General features: G+C 38.0%; 1 protein-coding gene across 1 annotated transcript in view; it reads right to left on the minus strand.

Annotated features, from left to right (window-relative positions):
• LOC147035745 (extracellular calcium-sensing receptor-like) overlaps window positions 1-18,859 on the minus strand; it is a 145,062-nt gene that overhangs the window by 9,819 nt on the left and 116,384 nt on the right. The window contains exon 8 of the mRNA XM_085847225.1: window positions 10,023-10,146. The gene's annotated coding sequence lies outside the window, so the exon portion shown is untranslated. The remainder of the gene's footprint in view (window positions 1-10,022; window positions 10,147-18,859) is intronic.

An 18,859-nucleotide genomic window follows, 5' to 3' on the forward strand; every position in this document is an offset into this window, starting at 1 on the left:
CGTACTCGTCATAGCAATATCTGTACTGCCATCCTTACAGGAACTAGGTCTTGAGAACATGTGGATTGCCTTTGGTCAAGGAGCCAAGGTGCGATGGATTCCAGTCCATGAGGGAGTTTCTGCAATAGGGCCTGAGAAAGCTCGAGGGATCCCCTACTTCCATGTGTTCACTGGATGTGACGTCGTGTCTGCCTTCCACGTTAAAGGGAAGAAAACTCCATGGCAGACTTGGAACGTCTTTGATGATGTTTCTGAAACATTCACCAATCTCAGCCAGAATCCAACAGTGATTCGTGATCTTGACTTTTTTGAAGTTTTTTTGTTTTTACTTTTTCAAAATTTGGATTTTCAAATGGCCAATCAGACAGATTTGATTAGAATCCCCTGGATAACAAGTGTGCCAAATTTGATGCTTGTATCATCATTTGCACGATTTCTCTCATAAATTGCTGTTATCTGCCCCACTATTAGAAATAGTCACGATTACAAAATAAAAATATAATCGCTCATACGCTGCTGAGGTTAAAAGTTAAAATCTCCACCACCCGTCATCACCACCATAAGATACAGGATGAAACTTTGCAACCACGGTGCCTGCAACCAACACTCAATCATGCGGAGAGTCTCTTTACAGATCCAAATCTACCCATAACTACCATGTTCGTGTGTTCAGTATACTTCTCTGCCTTCTATAGCAGCTGCCAACTGTGCATCCCGATTGGGACATGAACTGTACCGCTTTCGACTCTCGGGAACTTATCAAGAGGCTTAAGCACTAAATGAAGCACTCCAATTAAATGGTTGAAAAGGAATGGCTGGCTTTCCAAGCTGATTGGTAATGGCACACACCTGCAATAAACTAAACACGATTTCTTAACATTTTCAGATTTCACTCCAGATTTCAAGTTGTTTAACCCACATGATCTGAACTACCAAACTCAAATTATATTTTGATTATGTACCTGAATTAGTCAGAGAGTAGATCGTGGAAAATCGCATCATATAATGCATAAAATTGCTCTAAGCTACTAATTTGAAAACAATTGCACTTACAAAAGCGATGGAAACAGCAATTCACAGGTATGTAGTTAAGGGATTTGATTGTATGAGTAAGAAAAGTGGAAAACAAACAAACAACATTTTAAAGCACTTTATCATAAATATACCGTTGCAGCCTATTCCAAGTCAAGGCATTGTTGAGCAGGCCGAACAAAATGGTGACTTGACACCCCAGCAAGATAAGCAAGGATGCGCCTATAGGATATAATTAAATAAGGCCGTTAATTATCTCAAAAATGGGTATTTTAATTAACGCAAACACCAAATTTTCATGATTGTACTCCACTCGAGTTCCCTTCGTATGCATGTTAAGTTTTGGGTTTAATGGTTTAATGGTTTTGGAGATATGGAGGACACACACACACACACTGACATTTATTCGTGTAGATCTCTGGATTATAACTTTGAGGCCAACAACATCAAATGTGACAATAAGAATAAGACAGTCCTGTTGTCGATATATGGTGCTAAAATGTACCATCTTCTTCAAACATTTGCCATGCCAAATTCCAAGTGAGACCTGAAGAATGATAAACTTGTCGCAAATCTCAGGAATCCCTGTGACTGTTTGTTATCATATGGAGATTTCATTTGTAATATGTTGCCAGGATACTGTTCATATTATCACTGCCTTCATTACCCAAGTTAAACAACATTTTTTTTTTTTTACACAATGTCTGAGGATCATAGAGGAGCTGCAACACAAATCATGCACACACATTGAAACGTACATTGGACAACACCATATTTGATTTTGACAAACACAATCACTGAGCTGAGGGGAAGTGACAACGACCCACGACAGACTGGGTACCGTGACATAATGTTTATGATCGCATTTCCTTCCGCATTTATTGGGCTATTTTGACGAGGCATTTCCTCATCCTCATGGATTGCACCCTTTGGAGATTATCCATGATCACTCCTTTAATTGCTGAGCGACATAGTTCTACACCTATAAGACCAAAATCCGGATAGGCGGCTCCGTTTGATGCTTAACTGATGTTGAACACGTAATCTTTATCTGTTTGACAGTCGCTGGACTGAGGCCTCTGGGTTCGAGGTGACGCTTTGGTGTCAGACTATGTCCAATGGAAATCGGGGGAATGCTCTTCACACTCCACATGTTTTGCATATATATAACAACATACCGTATCCTAGTTTGGAGGTGATGTGATGGCCTGAATTATGTGCATGACGTCAGTGTCATATCATAGGGTCAGTGTGCTCCTTTCATTAAATTTATTAAGTCTGACTGCAAACCTCCTAACCAGTGATCAGCAGGGCAGAGACAATGTGTTTGTGTGGCAGATGATACTTGTTACTCATAGATCATGTAGCAACTGCTGTGATTGGACTCCATCTGAACCTTGCTGCCTCATCAAGTTATGGGGTTCGATCACTATTTATTAAAGAGCTTCGCCTGGTCACGAATGAAATATTCATCAGTATGTTGTCCTTATTAGCTCATAACAATGGAAAAATCTGGATTGGCAACTTTGCTTTCCTTTATTTGTGACCATAAAGGCATAAATCTCAGGCTGCAAAAACTGAGTGCCACACAGATGCCATCCTATTATGGAGGTGATGTGTCGGCATAATTTGTTTTATGACGTCAGTGTCATGTCATAGGGTCAATGTGCTTCTTTCGTTAAATATATTTATATACCGTGCGTTCGTCTGTTCTATTTAAGGTGGCCACTTCCTACGTTGCATTTGAAAAGCTTCGCATGCAGGCAAAGCTCAGCATTCACTTTTTTTATTGCCTCTTCCATTAATCTATAAAATCAACATAAACATCTGGATTAAAGTTGATTTAATACCAATCTTCATTTTGCAACACAATTCAAAATAGCTATATTTTGCCCTCTTTTTAGACAAATCCGGCCTCCACCGCCCGATGTTGCACGACCATTTTGCTGTCGGTGGTTTTGCTCAGAGTAGCCAAGTAGCTCAGAGATTTGCTTTGAGTGAAACCAAGAGGGCAACGCAATTAACCTTTTTAAAGTCTATGAAATAATTCCAATTGAATGGTTAACTTAAAATTTTCCTGTCGCTGAGGATTGGTATTTTTGCTTCATTTTCTCATCACTGGGGATGGCTACTTTTCTAGTGCCAGATGATTCAGAAAAACAAAGTTGAATTTGCAGCACAAACATTACCTCGCACAGATAATAACTGCAGGTATCTGGACAGCGAAGCTTTGTGAATCATCTTTGGAGTGAAAAATATCGATCAGTACTATTATTTTCAAATGGATGTCCTTTTAATATGCATCTCATGCTATGATGAATCATATGGTGATCAATCTCTCGTTTGGCCTATGGTTACCATATTTAATATAAAACCACTGTTGGCAGGAAGTAACGAGGACTTGATAAAACTGCAGCAGAGAGTGAAGAAGGAAAGTGAAAAAGTTGGCATTTATTTAAACATAAAAAAGACTAAAATCTTGTCAACTGAGAATGTCAACATGTAAAAATTTAGAAATGATCATGTGAAATTAGTGGAAAGGATCATTTTCAAAGGTCTACGATTGAAGTGAGTGGAAAATGTGTCGGAAAAATGAATGGGGCAGTTAGCGTTGGGGAGAACAACAATGTCAGCATTGACAAATATCTGGAAAGAAAAAGATGTGACAATACAAACCAAGGGGAGGATGGTGAATGCTCTGGTATTTCCAGTTGCAACATATGGATGTGAGTCATAGTTAGTGACAAAGGAAGAAAGGAAGAAGATTGACAGTTTTGAAATGTTGTGTTCAAGATGCATGTTAAAAATTTCATGGATTGCACGAACAACAAACAAATCGGTGCTTGAATAAATGAGACCACTGCGTACATTAGAAGTGCTGCTGCTAAAACAGAAACTGTCAGACTTTGCCACATCATGTGTGCAGAAAACGAAAGGCTGGAAAAATCAACCATGCTGGGTATGGATGAGGGAAGAATAGGAAGAGGCACACCTAGGGTTTGTGCTGGATGGATGGGGTAACAGCTCCAACCAAGGTGTCCAGGCCAGAGCTTCCCAAGTGCAATTGGGATGCTAGGAGAAATCTGATCTTGAATGTCACCAGAAATTGGACACGACTTCACTGAACTTGATAACTATGGTACATATCAAACCACCTCTAACATGTTGAATGCTGAAGGTATGACTCACTCACTATCCATTAACAGAAAAGGGCCGCAATCTTCCATTTATTGGCAGTGTGATATATTTGACGAACTACCTTGATGATGGTCATGTTGATACCATCCAGAAACGGACATACACTTGGCATAACCTGGTTCTGTGAAAAATAGTGTGAGATAACAAAGCTGGGGGTATCCATATTATGCTGACCGTGATTTTTGGACCAATATAATGCCTAAAATAACAAACTCACTCTGGATATGGGTTGCCTGCTGTAGGGATGCGAGTGATTGTTCCACACCACTTACAAATGAAACTTTCGGACCATCTCCTTGAGTGCAATCCAGTGCCATTTCCCTTGCTCGCTAATAGGTCTGGTGGCCTAATCCAGATTCAAACATTGAACAGCATGTTCAGCATTGTTTTCCTTGTCAAAACTGCAGGAACACACCAGCTATGGCACATGTTCCTCGTGATTACAAATTCAATCATAATGGAAAGATTTATATGTTACACAGAGTGCATCGTTTTCAGATGCTGTGGATAAACTTTAGTGATGTTTCCCCATTCAAAGTTTATCATGTATGATCATTCACAACAATTAGGACCTGTTCTTAGAATTACAAATGGAGGAATTCATGGTTCACAATGGCATGCAACACAAGTTTATCAGTCCACAGCATCAATGGAACATTCGATTAACAACTGCTGGTTGCCATGAACTAAAGGAAACCTGGAAACCAGGATAACACACCTGAATTTTCAAATACCATCATACCACTGGAGTGACACCAGCCATGTTGTTCTTGAAATGTCACATGCAAACCCATTTGAATTGCCTAAAACCAGACATATCATTCAAACACAAATGAGGGCATGATAAAACTGCCATTAGTCACAGACCTGTGAACCCCAAATTATGAAAAAGAGTGAGAATGTTACATCTGCCCAGTGAGATCACGAAGAGACTGAAAATTGAGGTTGTGAAGCACCTGAAAAACTCTGAAGGGGTCTGGGAGCATGCTTCCTCAGAAAACGTTTGCTTTCTGGTGTGTCTTAGATGCAATTTCCAGCATTCTAGGGCCAAAGGCATTCATTTTTTTCTTCAGTCAGAAGATTGGTTTTTACATCATGTTGTTTCTGTTTCGTCCACTGTATGGACTAAATGAAATGAACCAACGACATGAACAAACAAGACATAGAGTATACTGGTTCACGAAAAAAATATTTCACGAAAAAAATAAGTCACCATTATATTCATTATTTTTGTGTGTCTGTCTGTCTGTCTGTCTGTCTGTCTGTCTGTCCCGAGCAAAGCTCCGTGGGTTTTGATCCGATCCTGATAAAATTCTGAAGGGAGGTTTATATCATGATCAAGTTGTGTTTTCCTGAAAATGGGCATGGTGCGCCCATTATGGGCAGAGCTGCGCCCAAAAAACATGTGTTTTTAGGGGGTAGCAGATTTCAATAAGCATCTTCTCCTAGGGGGTTTGTCGAATCTGACAGGAGTTTCGGTATTTACTTAGCCCAATGGCACCTGAATACCCCCTAGGAGCTCGATTTTTCATTTTCGTCACAAGCTCAAGGTCACAAGGTCACGAACTTCAAAAATTGCGATTTTTGACATAAAAATGTTTCTTCCCCGAGGGGTTTGTCGAATCTGACAGGAGTTTCGGTATTTGCTTAGCCCAATGGCACCTGCATACCCCCTAGGAGCTCGATTTTTCATTTTCGTCACAAGCTCAAGGTCACAAGGTCACAAACTTAGAAAATTGCGATTTTGACATGAAAATCCATCTTCTCCGAGTGGTTTCTCGAATCTGGCAGGGGTTTTGGTATTTGGTTCGCCCAATGGCACCTGCATAGCCCCACAGAGCTCGATTTTTTTTATTTTCGCCCCAAGGTCAAGGCCACAATGTCACGAACTTAGAAAATTGCGAATTGTGTTTTTAGGGGGTAGCCAATTTCAATTTGCATCTTCTCCAAGCGGGTTTGTCGAATCAGGCAGGGGTTTCGGTATTTGGTTAGCCCAATGGCACCTGCATAGCCCCACAGAGCTCGATTTCATTTTCTTCCCAAGTTCAAGGTCACAATGTCTCGAACTTAGAAAATTTCGAATGTTGACATAAAAATAATACGACCGCCCAAACTTTGTGAGCTTGGATGACAATACTTGTTATGCATAATCTTGAGGTCATTCCCCACCTAAAGTCTTGAAACCATTTTGCCCTATCTCAAACACCTTGCCCGTGGCGCCCCCTTCAAGTTTGTTTTTACGCTGATTTCATAAAAGTATGGATAATCCGAGGAGTGCGAAATGCCATATAGCCTATATGACGTTATATTATCCCTGGAATGTTCCAGAGGAAGTTTTGCACCAAAGGTCATAATCCTTGACCTTTGACCTTTAAAGTTCACAAAGATCAAATTTTCAAAGTTGTGGGAATCAAACCGGGTTTTCGACCTTATTCGACGAACTAACTCCATTAACCTATAGCACGTATTCTGTTTTCTTATTTTAATGTCCACAACATTGTTTTGTGACATTTAAATGTTATGCAAAGGTCAAATTTTTCAAGTTCTTGAACGAAACTGGGTTTTCGACATTTTGCAGCTAATAACCTGTCACTCGCACCACATCATGTTGATCATTTTTATAACGTGGTCAAACATTATCACATTGTTTCATGCTTGACTTCTGAAACGATCTACATCATCAAATACCGCTCGAGAACCATCTTCGTCTTCAGAGTTGTTTTATTCTCATCAACAGATCAAATGCGACACAGGAAGTAGAACACTCATCGTCGTTGTAATTACGATGTAGTATTTCAGCATGTTGATAGTATTTCCCAGTATTTTGCAGCGATTTTGCATGAAAAATGAACCCCCCAGGAACAAGATATTTCATTGGATCAGGATGGTCATCGATAATTCCACCAATCCTACTCTGTCTCTCATATAGGAAGTGCGGAATGACGCGAAACACATGGATTTAGTTGGTATTCAAGGTTGCAACATCAGTTAAACCATTCGCAATGCAATAATTTTGTAAATATGAAGTCCGTCGAAAAATAACGGGACTGACTTCACATAAATTTTATTCCAAAAAATATATTGAAATCACAGCTTGTCCCCTTCAAAATAGTTTCCCTCCAGTCTCACACACTTGTCCACCCTCTTCTTCCACACTTCGATGCACCCCCGGAAGGCTTCTTCTGGAATCCTCCAGAGCTCTGTCATCAAGGCCCTTTTGATGGCCTCCACATCAGGAAATCGGGTCTTGTTGATCACCCCCTTGAGCTTGGGGATAAGGAAGAAATCACAAGGGCCAAGTCTGGCGAATATGGGGGTTGCTCCATAGTTGGCACGTTCCTCTCCACTAGAAACTGTCAGATGCTCAGGGCACTGTGAGCATGGGCATTGTCATTGTGGAGCACCCAGGTTTTGTTCTCCCACGTTGTCCCGGAATGATCTCATGAGGTGCCGAAGGATCTCCTTGTACACGTATTGATTCACTGTTTGACCATGTGGTGGAAACTCGAAGTGGACAATTCCCTTGATGTCCAAAAACGCGATGAGCATCACTCTGACCTTTGACTTCGACATCCTTGCTTTCTTTGGTCTTGGTGATGCCGGACTTTTCCACTGACGTCTCTGCCGTTTGGTCTCAGGATTGTATTCAAATATCCACGATTCATCACCAGTAATGACTCTCCCGAGCAGGTCTGGATCATGCTCGAGGTGCTCGATAATGTCTTGACAGACAGTGACTCTTTGCTGTTTCTGGTCCTCAGACAACAGCTTGGGGACCATCTTTGCGCACACCTTGTTCATTTCGAGATTTTGAGTTATGATGCACCAGACAGTGTCCTTGATGATGGACAGTTCCTCAGCAATGAGCTGCACCGTGATTCGACGATCTGCGTGCAACAACTGCTTCACACGCACGATGTCCGTCGTTCTGCTCGTTGAAGGTCTTCCAGACCATGGATCGTCTTCAACCTCCTCCCGCATCTCTTTGAACCCCTTGCGCCATTCAAATGCACGTGTATGTGACATTGTTTCTTCCCCAAGACTTGCTGCAGCATTGCGAAGGATTCGGAAGGTGTTTTGCAAAGCTTGGCAAGAAACTTCATATTGGCTCTCTACTCATGACTACGACTCATAGCATGACGACTCAGACTAGACAACGAGTAATGCAGGACCTGTAAAAAATCACACAATGAGCGCAGTCAACCATCACCAATCATATATATATATATATATATATATATATATATATATATATATATATATATATATATATATATATATATATATATATATATACATATACATATATGTATATTATCCCTGTGTCATAAGAGGCAACCAGGGTTGCGTCAGGAAGGGCATCCGGCGTAAAACATGTGCCAAATCACTATGCGGATCATACGGATGATCCGCTGTGGCGACCCCGAACGGGAGCAGCCGAAAGAAGAAGAAGAAAAAGATACATATATGTATATATATATATATATATATATATATATATATATATATATATATATATATATATATATATATATATATATATATATATACATACATGTATATATATATATATATATATATATATATATATATATATATATATATATATATATATATATATATATATATATATATACATATATATATATACACACTCACATATGTATTTCTGGAATGTTGCGAAAGATTGTGACGCAACCCATTCATTCAAGTTGTGTAAGTGGAGCACACAGCAGGCTCAGTTCCTTTACTTTTCAGCCAGACCTCGTATTCTTTGGTGCCGAGAAATAAAATAAAAATGTGTGAGAATTTACAGCGAGAACGTGAGAACATGACATTAACAGAAAGTCGTGCGTCTCACTGCAAAAACGTGAGAGTTGACAGGTGTGTTGTCATTCAATCGACCAAGTTTTCATCAAGAAATTTGGAAATACAATTGTATGGGTGCTGGGAGAGGTTTTGTGCAGGTCAGAGCTCCTGTCATACCTGATAGGTTTGGGCAATGGCCACATCATCTGCAAACATATTGGCCCTGTGATGTATCACGACTGTAGTTCTGTGATGGCTCAGGTAAAAGTGCACCTTACTTAGCAACCCAAGCAGGTTCCGGTAACTGTGTTCATCACCAGAGCCAATAATGCAACCATTGCCAACCCCAGTGATAAAGGGCCTCCCAATGCTATTGCCCTAATGATGTGGTAGTTGCTGACCATCTTCATTTTAAATCAATTTCCAGATCGTCTGAGGGCAATTGAACCATCACCAAACCAGTAAATGGTCCCAGACATCAGGTGTTAAGCCTGCAGTTGATTAAACTTAGGCTCATTTACAATTCCCCTTCAGGGAAATGATTGGCTTAATTGTCATTTGAACCACACATCCCAACTGAGATTAAATGTAAACATATATTACATATATGATGTCATGCATTTCCACATTTTTCCATGCAGCCTGCAAGCAAAATGATGGAAGAGTGTTTTCAAACATGGGCTAAGAATCTTGCTGCGAGAATTAACACTCGTCACATTTTTGCTCTTATTTGTGTCAAATAAATATATACTGACATATATATATATATATATATATATATATATATATATATATATATATATATATATATATATATATATATATATATATATATATATATATATATATACATACATATATACTGACAAGTACGTCACCAACAAAAAAACATTATGTCCAGTTTAATAAGCATTTGCTCCATAACGAATTGGTTATACAAGCACTATCCAATTTATAGAACATCAATACCTCTTTTAGTTTACCTGTCTCATTGGAGAATTGCCCTTGTGGGCAAGAAATGCAATCGTGACAACATAATGGCTCTCCTTTCCGGGCAGCCTTGCGTGTTCCAGGTTGGCAGGGATTGCTGCACAAAGAGCTCGGAACCTTGAACACAGATTATTTTAATATATTTTGGAAATAAATTCATAGACCAATTATTGAGTTCCTTACAAATATATTTTTTTCACTTGGCTATGTATTCACTTTTAATGGCAATGAAAATCAATGTTTCCTTTAATATTAGAAAATTTTAACTTGCCTTTTGCGAGCCATCATTCCAAAATATATCCTGTGAAATAAAGTGCAACTGCTGCTCTTGTGGATACGATGAATCAAATGCACCAACAACTTTGAAATCTAAGGCACTTTCATTGTTTTTCTGCCAGTTCACAATCTCATATACTGCAGGAGGGTCTCCATTTTTATCGAAAAACAGAGTTTCTGCCTTGTTAATACTGAATGTGACCTTCTTCAAATAGTATAAAAGCTGGAATATTTATGAAGAGAATAAAAATGATTGGAATAAATTGATAACAGAAATATCATAGACATTGCATTTGCAAGTTACACAATAAACATTATTTACCAAATATTTAAAATTTACCATATTATCCAAACTTAGAAACCCACAGTATTAACTTTAATAAAATTGATAATTATATAGCCATCATAATTGAAACCATAACGTGAAAGCATCTCAAAATGCAAGGCCTGTCCGCAGCCACTTTGTATTCAAACAAAACTTGATGAAAATAAGTTTTAAAAAAATGTACATTTTTGTTTATTTCTGTTCTCCATATTCTTATACTAACGGTTTGTTGAAGATTTGATGACAAAAGCTCAATTGGTAAAAAAAAAATATGATGGCCCAGACAGAAACACTGAAGCTCAATGGTAAATAAATAAAGAAACACTGAGGAAATTAAAAAAGGGTGTCTCACACTTGACATGCTGCGGTGGGGCTAATAAAGGCCAGTTGTAGTTACAATGACTTTGTTTTTTCACATTTTGACAATATTTAATTATTTTGTCCATATTCTCATGATAAAGGTTTGTTGAAAATTTGATGATAAAAGCTCAAATGGTTAAAAAAAAAGAAATAAAGTTACAACCTGGACACATGCAAGTGCACACGGCACGCGCACACACGTGCATGCGCGCGCGTGCACACAAACACACATACACACACACAATTGCAAAACCACCAGGATGGGATAATTAACACAAGCATTAAACCAAAGAAAAATAAAAATGTAATCAGAATTACTAAATTTACATATAAACAGGCACATTTACATGTAAACATGCATACAAATATGTCAATTTTAAACAATTTACATGGAATTGAGTGGCCTCAAATGCAAATGAACAAGTTTAAAAAAAAGATGTAAAATGTCACAGCCACATTGTTTTAGTAATTTTCCTGGACAGAGTTAATGGGTGAGCCCATATTTATCTAAAACGAAAATGCCCACTAGTCTACCAGTTGGCCATCTTTGAACAGATCACAAAATACAGTGAGGTGCAAGTGTATGCCATCATGAACTGTGCTTGTGTGAAGCTTGAACAAAATCAGACCATGCATGTCTGATAAATGGTTGGGGACACCTTTAATAAACAAAATGGCCACCAGTCAGCCATCTTAGATCTGATCTCGGGGAAAAAATTAACATGCATATGTAAGCCATCATTCTTTATTTGTGTGCCAGGTTTTAACAACATTGGTAGATGCATTTCTGAGAAATGATCGAGGACATATTTGCCACCGTGTTTATTTTTATTATTTTTTTACAACTAAAATGGCTGCCAGTCAGCCATCTTTGACCGCATAGTGCAACAAAATAATGGGCATATGTAGAGCATCATTTGTTGTCTTTGTGCTAAGTATGAATAAAATTGGACCATGCATGTCCGAAATATATTTGCGGATGCACGCATGGACACAAAAATGGAGAACAAATCCATAAGCCTCTGTTTTTAACCAAGTCCGACGGGTGTTAATAATTAATCAAGCATCATGAATGTAAATGCACAATTTGTTACCTGCCATGATTTAAAGTTTGTAATCTTCGCACATGTACCATTGTTTAAAGGGCTCAAATTAGGAACACATCGATGCAAATCATGCAAGGCATGAGCAACAGCATAAGTAGCTGTGTAGGTATGGTAAGTCACTCTCATATGAGACACGTCCGTGAATTCAGTTTTAAGGTTCCAGGGATGTTCAAGGCCAGTACAGGACTGCACTTTCGTTGTTGAAATTCTCCAGGAGCAGTTGAAAGCAATTTCCCAAAATTCCAAAAGAAATGCATTATCTGAAGTTTTCACATTACAGCAATCTTTTTGAAATTTAGTTTGTCTTGTTTTCCATACAATGTTATATTTATTTTTCAAAGATGAAAAATTCACCTTTTTATTGTCACTACTCTTTTGTTTGTGCCCAGTGTAACTATTATCGTAGGCAATATCATGGGAAAACGTCCAGTTCCTTTGAAACATTGCAAGCATTGTTTGATTATAATAATTATTATAGAATTCCCTTTGTTTTTGAACATAACTTGCAACATGATTGCTTTTCCTTATCACTGTTACAGATGCAGCATTTAAAATAGTATTTTTGCTGTGTGGCAAAGCTGTTTCAAATTTGGAAAATGAATTTTGGAAGAAAGGCCAGAGATTTACAATAAATTCATGAAAACCTGGGATTGAACCTCGCTGGAGAGCAAAACCAATGGTCCCCTGAAATATGTGAGCAAGTCTTTCAGATGCATATGGTTTGAAAGTTGCCCAATCCTCACTTGCAATCCATATTTTTCCTGTAATGTTTATTTTCCAAAGTTCTTCAACAAAAGGACCAAAACTACGTTCTCCACTGAAAACAACAATCACTGATACTTTACTTTTTTGAACAATGTCACCTGCAGTAAAAGATTTAGTGTTTTCTACCTTTATAATTTTAACTGAAATATTTCAACAAATACAATTTAGAATCTAACATTTAATCACTCTGTTCCAATTTTGTTGAAGTATTTATTAAAATTTATCAAAAAATATTGCAGAAAGGAAGCAAACATTTATGACCATTCTATGTTGTCGACTAAATCGGTTTGCATAACTGAGTATGTCAATGCCGTGTTCAAGTTTATGTTCAGATTATGCTATCTTAAAAACAATGCCTTGTATTCAAGAAAACTACTGATTACCTTGTACAGTATGTAGCACTATTCATATGGTAAGATTAAGCTTGAACTGGTTTGCCCAGGGAAATTTCCAAAGCTCAGAAAGTTTGAATTGATCAGGTGAGAGAAACAGCAAGACAAACAAAAGCATAATAATATGTTCAGACATACCTTAATCAACAAAAATAATCATCATAAATGTTACGTGAGAAGATGTATATATTGATGTATGTCATAAAAGATTGTAAATACAAAATATAAATTTTTTCTTGCTAATCGAGAACCTTCAGCAGTTTCAATGTTACATTTGTTTAAATGCAAAAAATGTGCGCTCCCCAAAATATAGTTTGTCAAAGCAGCTCTTTACTTATCAAGTATTTTTTTAATGTGTTTAATACATTTCAAACATCCACTTTTACTTTTGAATTTATAACTATATCCTCACCAAGATGCTTCATTTTATCCACTTCGTCAACATTTGGAAGCGTTTCAATGAAGTTGAGACAATGCCCGATATTTTCCACTTCATTTGCAAATTGAGCGATCCCTTGTTGTCCATAATCATCGTTATTTTGCAATGCTCCAATAAAAATCCATTGGAAATGAGACACAACACGAGCCATTGCCGTGGCCTGGAAAGCATCACTTGGTACAGTGCGAAGAAAAGATGGATATTCCTTTTTGTCACTTAGACATTTGCATGTTGCTGTGTAACTTATCTGAAATATAATGAAGCAGAGCTTGATGTCAGCATTTTTTCACTGGGCAGCGAGATTGTCAACACCAAATCTTTATTGGTCCATTGTACTACCGGTCAACAAAGGGATATGTTTTGTGGAGACAAGCCACCAAAATTCAACAACTTCATCAAGAAAGCAGGAAATAATCATGAAAATAAACAAAATGTTTATTATCTGCCAAATTACTCAGAATCATTTTAAAATATGCTTTCAATTCCTTTGTTGCTGAGCATACATGTCACTAAAAATCTACAACTTTGTAAAAATACTTTTAATTGTGTTTACTTTCTCTCACTTTGCATCTATGACTGCTGCTCTGTATTTTCTGGACAGGTCTGAACTAGACTGGACTGTAATAGACAGGCAGCCATCTTTTCAAGACAAATATTGCTGTTCAAAGGAACATGTGGGGACTTTGATTTGTTTAAAGTTTACCAGCCTTGGTGGCATAATGGTTAGAGCGTCCACTCTGACTCCAAGAGGTCAGTGAATTGAACGGTGGCATAATTGTTAGAGCATCCACTCTGACTCCGAGAGGTCGGAGAATTGAACCCCAGACAAGTCTTACCAAATATGGTACATACTGATTCCTTGCTTGACTCTCAACATGTAAAAAAATAATAGAGTACAGGCAAAAACCATAATTTGTTTATAATGGTGCAGGCTTTGATAGGCTGAATGACCCCCTTTTGCATCAAAGTTCCTTGTATTTATAAGAGAGCTCATAATATTTATAATCTGCAGCCCACAAAACAATCACAATCGAATATAGCAAGCAGTGAGACCTAATGTCAAAATAATGGCAAAGAGGGCCATCCAGGTTGTAATTCTCATGTGTCTGGGACAGGCAAGTCTCTCCATCAGTCAAGTACAACCTCAATAAACATGTCCGAATGACAGGTACACTTTACCAACTGGTAGTTTCTAAACTTGCCATGTTTTAACCTGAAATATAGTTGTTCTTTTTGTGGAAAGCCACATTGATTTGCATTAGCTAAGAGGATCTTTGTAGACCTGACAACGCCTTTGGGAAACTTCACAGGAGCATAATGGTGTCACCTCACATGCTCACCATATGAGAACTTTGTTCAGTATAAGTATAAAAAAGGAACTGTATAACAAGTACTGGTACAAAGTACACCACCCCCATGCAAAACAAATAAAAAACAATTATCCAGTGCACGACATCGCCTGGGCGCCTTTGGCGCCCGACGATGCTGCGTTGCAACACATGCAGTCGGAATTGGGAGAGAGCGGTGTACAATTACTGATTAATTGATTAATTTCATATTTCAAGAAATAAATAATAACAGTAAAATAATTAATTTCTTCATCAATTTGCTGATGGTATACCAAAACCACAAATGTTTCATCTGAATCCATACGTCTTGAAAAGCAAGTAATCAATCGAAAAATTAAATAATTAATTGATTAATCAATAAATCAAAAATACCTTTCATTAATGCCAAATCACTTGTTCACTGCCGCATCCAACTTTCAGATTCCTCGCTCAAACAGGGGCCTGAGATATTGCCAGGATGAGAAATAAAATAAATTATTTATTAATACATAGATAATAATTACGAAATTAATCCATTCACTGATTAATCCAAAAATAAAAATGCTTTTTCTCCAAAGCACATCTTCACTTTTGTCCCCAATTTTCAGCTTTCTTGCTCAAAGCATGGCTGAGATATCGCCCAGAAAGCAAGAAAGAAAATAACTTATCAATTAATTGATTCATTAATAAATCAAAAATTCCCCACCAATGCCACCGTGCAGCATATGGAGATGGATTTGGAGTGAGCGGTGTGCAATCATTGATTTATTCAGTGATTAATTATATTCAGTTATATTGATTCAGTGATTCAGTAATTAAAATAAATCATAGTCGTAAAATAATTGTTTTCTCCATCAATTGCTTAGTAGCATACATAAACCACCACTGTTTCATCAGAATCTGTAACTCTGACAATTAATTAATCGAAAAATGGATAATTAATTGATTCATAAATAGATCAAAAATACCCTTTTTATCGCCAAATCACTTGTTCACTGTCGTGTCCAAATATTAGTTTCCAAGCTCAAAGAGTGCCCAAGATATTGCCAAGATGAGAAAGAAAATAAATGAGGGATTAATAAATCGATTATAATTAACTAATTAATCAACTAATTTATTCATCAAAAAACAAAAAAATACAGTTTTGCCAAAGCACAACTTCACCTTTGTCCCCCAAATTTCATCTTCCTACCTCAAAGGATGGCTGATGTATTGCCCTTAAAATCAAACAAGAAAACAAACAAACCAGAAAGGAAACAAACGGAGTGAAAACCAAGTACAGTACTCCCTTCCTTCGATGCTCATCGTTGACGTCATGCATATGGGAAGGAGCGGTGTACAAGATAATTATTTCCTCAGAGAATTTTACAGTAAATGAAAGTTAATTGTTCAGTTCAGTCCATTGTGTTCAACGTGTTCAGTTCAATTCTTTGCATTAAAAGACAGCCAATCCAGTGTGTTTCCTGTTATTCCTCTCTGAAGTTTGGACTTTGGCTAGTCTCTCTGTGAGCTTCAATGTCTTATGTCAGTTCTTCCTCTCTAAACTCAGCACTGTCTCATTTTTTCTGTGAGGTTCAGCGTTTTTTAATTGTACTTGTGTCCTGTCGGCATTATCCCATCTCTGCCTTTGTTTACTTTGGTCATCAAAGCTTCCTCTCGATGAGGGAATTTTTCTTTCGTTTTTTTTCCTCGCAATTTTGAACCTTTGTGGTAGGGTATGTGATACTCCTTCAAGTGTTCAAAAGCAAACAGACAATGAGTGAACGGCGAATGCCAAACAATAAACCAATAAATTATACATTCCTGTGCCACCATCAGTTGAACGACAAGCATGGGCAGACAGTTCTTAAATGACTTGGGCAAAAAAAACTTACTGCAGATGACCTCACCAAAAGGTGAGTGATGTTTCTATATGTGGTCAATGGTGAAACTGCAAATGCTGAATCCGCAAATCTGAGCGAAAAATTGAGGAATCTCACAAGTGGAAACTGAGAAGATTGTATTGAGAAATTGCCGAAGCCACAAATGTGTTTGCTTGCAGATAAAGATCGGCGTCATATGGGTGGAAACACAAAATCACAATTGGATAAATATTACCGAACCAGTGAATGTTTCAGAGAGAGAGAGAGAGAGAGAGAGAGAGAGACTTATGGAACCTTCCACCCACCTTAGGATGGAGAAAAAGCGGTGTCATTCAGGTGGAAACTCAAAATCACAATTGTATTGAGATATTAAAGAACCAGCAAATGTATCCACGTACAATGAATGTTGAAACTGCTAATGCCAAACCTGTGAATGTGTTTACATGGGGGGAAACTCAAAATCATAATTTTATTGAGAAATTAATGAAACCTCCCACCCACCTTATGACACTCGCTGGAATCAAAACATTCACAGAAAGTTTGGTGGGGCTATCTCCAAAACTGCGGGAGTTGTTTTATTTTTATGTTGAAGGCTACAGGCACGGACAAAATAGTTCTCATCAAGGCCAAGCCTTAAACAAAAGAACTGCATGAATAGAAAAGTAAGGAAAGAGAGAATAGTCTAAGAGTTTTTGAGAAGTAAAAAATCTGCTTTTTGAAATAAGGAAGGTCATTAGTGTTTGGGAAGACATGAGAAGGTAAAGAGATCCAGAGTTTGGCAGTGGAAGGTAAGAAAACACATCATAATGGCCCACTCTTGAGTTGCCAATGGCCACACAATAATCATGTGATGTGGTGGCTTGTCGAGTATTCCTTGGTCTCGCTAATGGTGGAGGTACATAAGCAGCAAGTTCTTGCGAGCAGGAACCGATGTAATACTTGTAGAAAAGAGAAAGAGAGCCTACTTTATGGTGTAATTTGAGCGGATCAAGTTTTGAGGTCACATTGGTGGAGTTGACAATTTGAATAACTTTGGATTCAATTCTGTCCAGTAAGTATGTGGAGCTGGGACCTCTCCAGATGTGAGAGCAGTAATCTATACAAGGGACGAATCAATCCTTCATGTAGTTGTAGCAACTGTTCAGAGGAGAAGACAATTCATCATCTGAACATTACTCCTAATAAAGTTGAGGCTGACTTAGTTATTTTAGTAATGTGTGGACTCCAGCATAAATTTGATGTTGGGGTAATAACTCGTAGGTTTATTGTATCACACGTTGTAATTGTAGAGCTTTCAAATGATATTGGAGAGTTGAGTGGAGTTTTAGAGAGAGAGATGAGAAGAAATTGAGTTTTTGAAGCATTAAATTTCACTTGATTACATTTTCCCCACTGGGAGATCTTGTGCAAATCCGAATTTAAAGAAGTGGCTGTGATGAAACGAGATGTAGATCACGTGAGGGAAGACGGGACAGACGGGAAAGACGTGGAGGAATGTGATGTTGAGTCATCAGCATACGAGTGCATTTGGTTATTTGTGGAAGAAAGAAGGTCATTGATAAAAAAGAAGGAAGAGTGTTGGGAAAAGAATGGAACCCGGAGGTACATCACTGTTGATGGGGAAGGGGGTCGATGTTGAACCATCAACAATTACGGAGATAAAGCGGTCAGAGAGAAAGCTCGATGTGAGAGAGCAGAGTGAAGGAGGAAAGCCGAAAAAGAGAAGCTTGGATATCAGACCCTGATGTCAAACTCCGTCAAAGGCTTTTGAGGTAATAAGGCCAACAACAAAAAAGTCCCCAAAGTCTCTTAAAGAAGAGGCCCAGACATTCGTAATGTAAGAAAGGAGATCACCTGTAGATCTTGCCTTGTGAAAGCTGTATTAGTGGTCAGATACAAGATTGTGAGATTCAAGATGCATGAGAAAATGGCAATTGGGAAAACATTCAAAGACTTTGGAAACAGTAGAAGTCAGAG

This window comes from Eptatretus burgeri, chromosome 1 (genome assembly GCF_056783735.1).
Source record: "Eptatretus burgeri isolate ZD-2024b chromosome 1, Ebu_testis_v1, whole genome shotgun sequence".
Taxonomy (NCBI): Eukaryota; Metazoa; Chordata; class Myxini; order Myxiniformes; family Myxinidae; genus Eptatretus; species Eptatretus burgeri.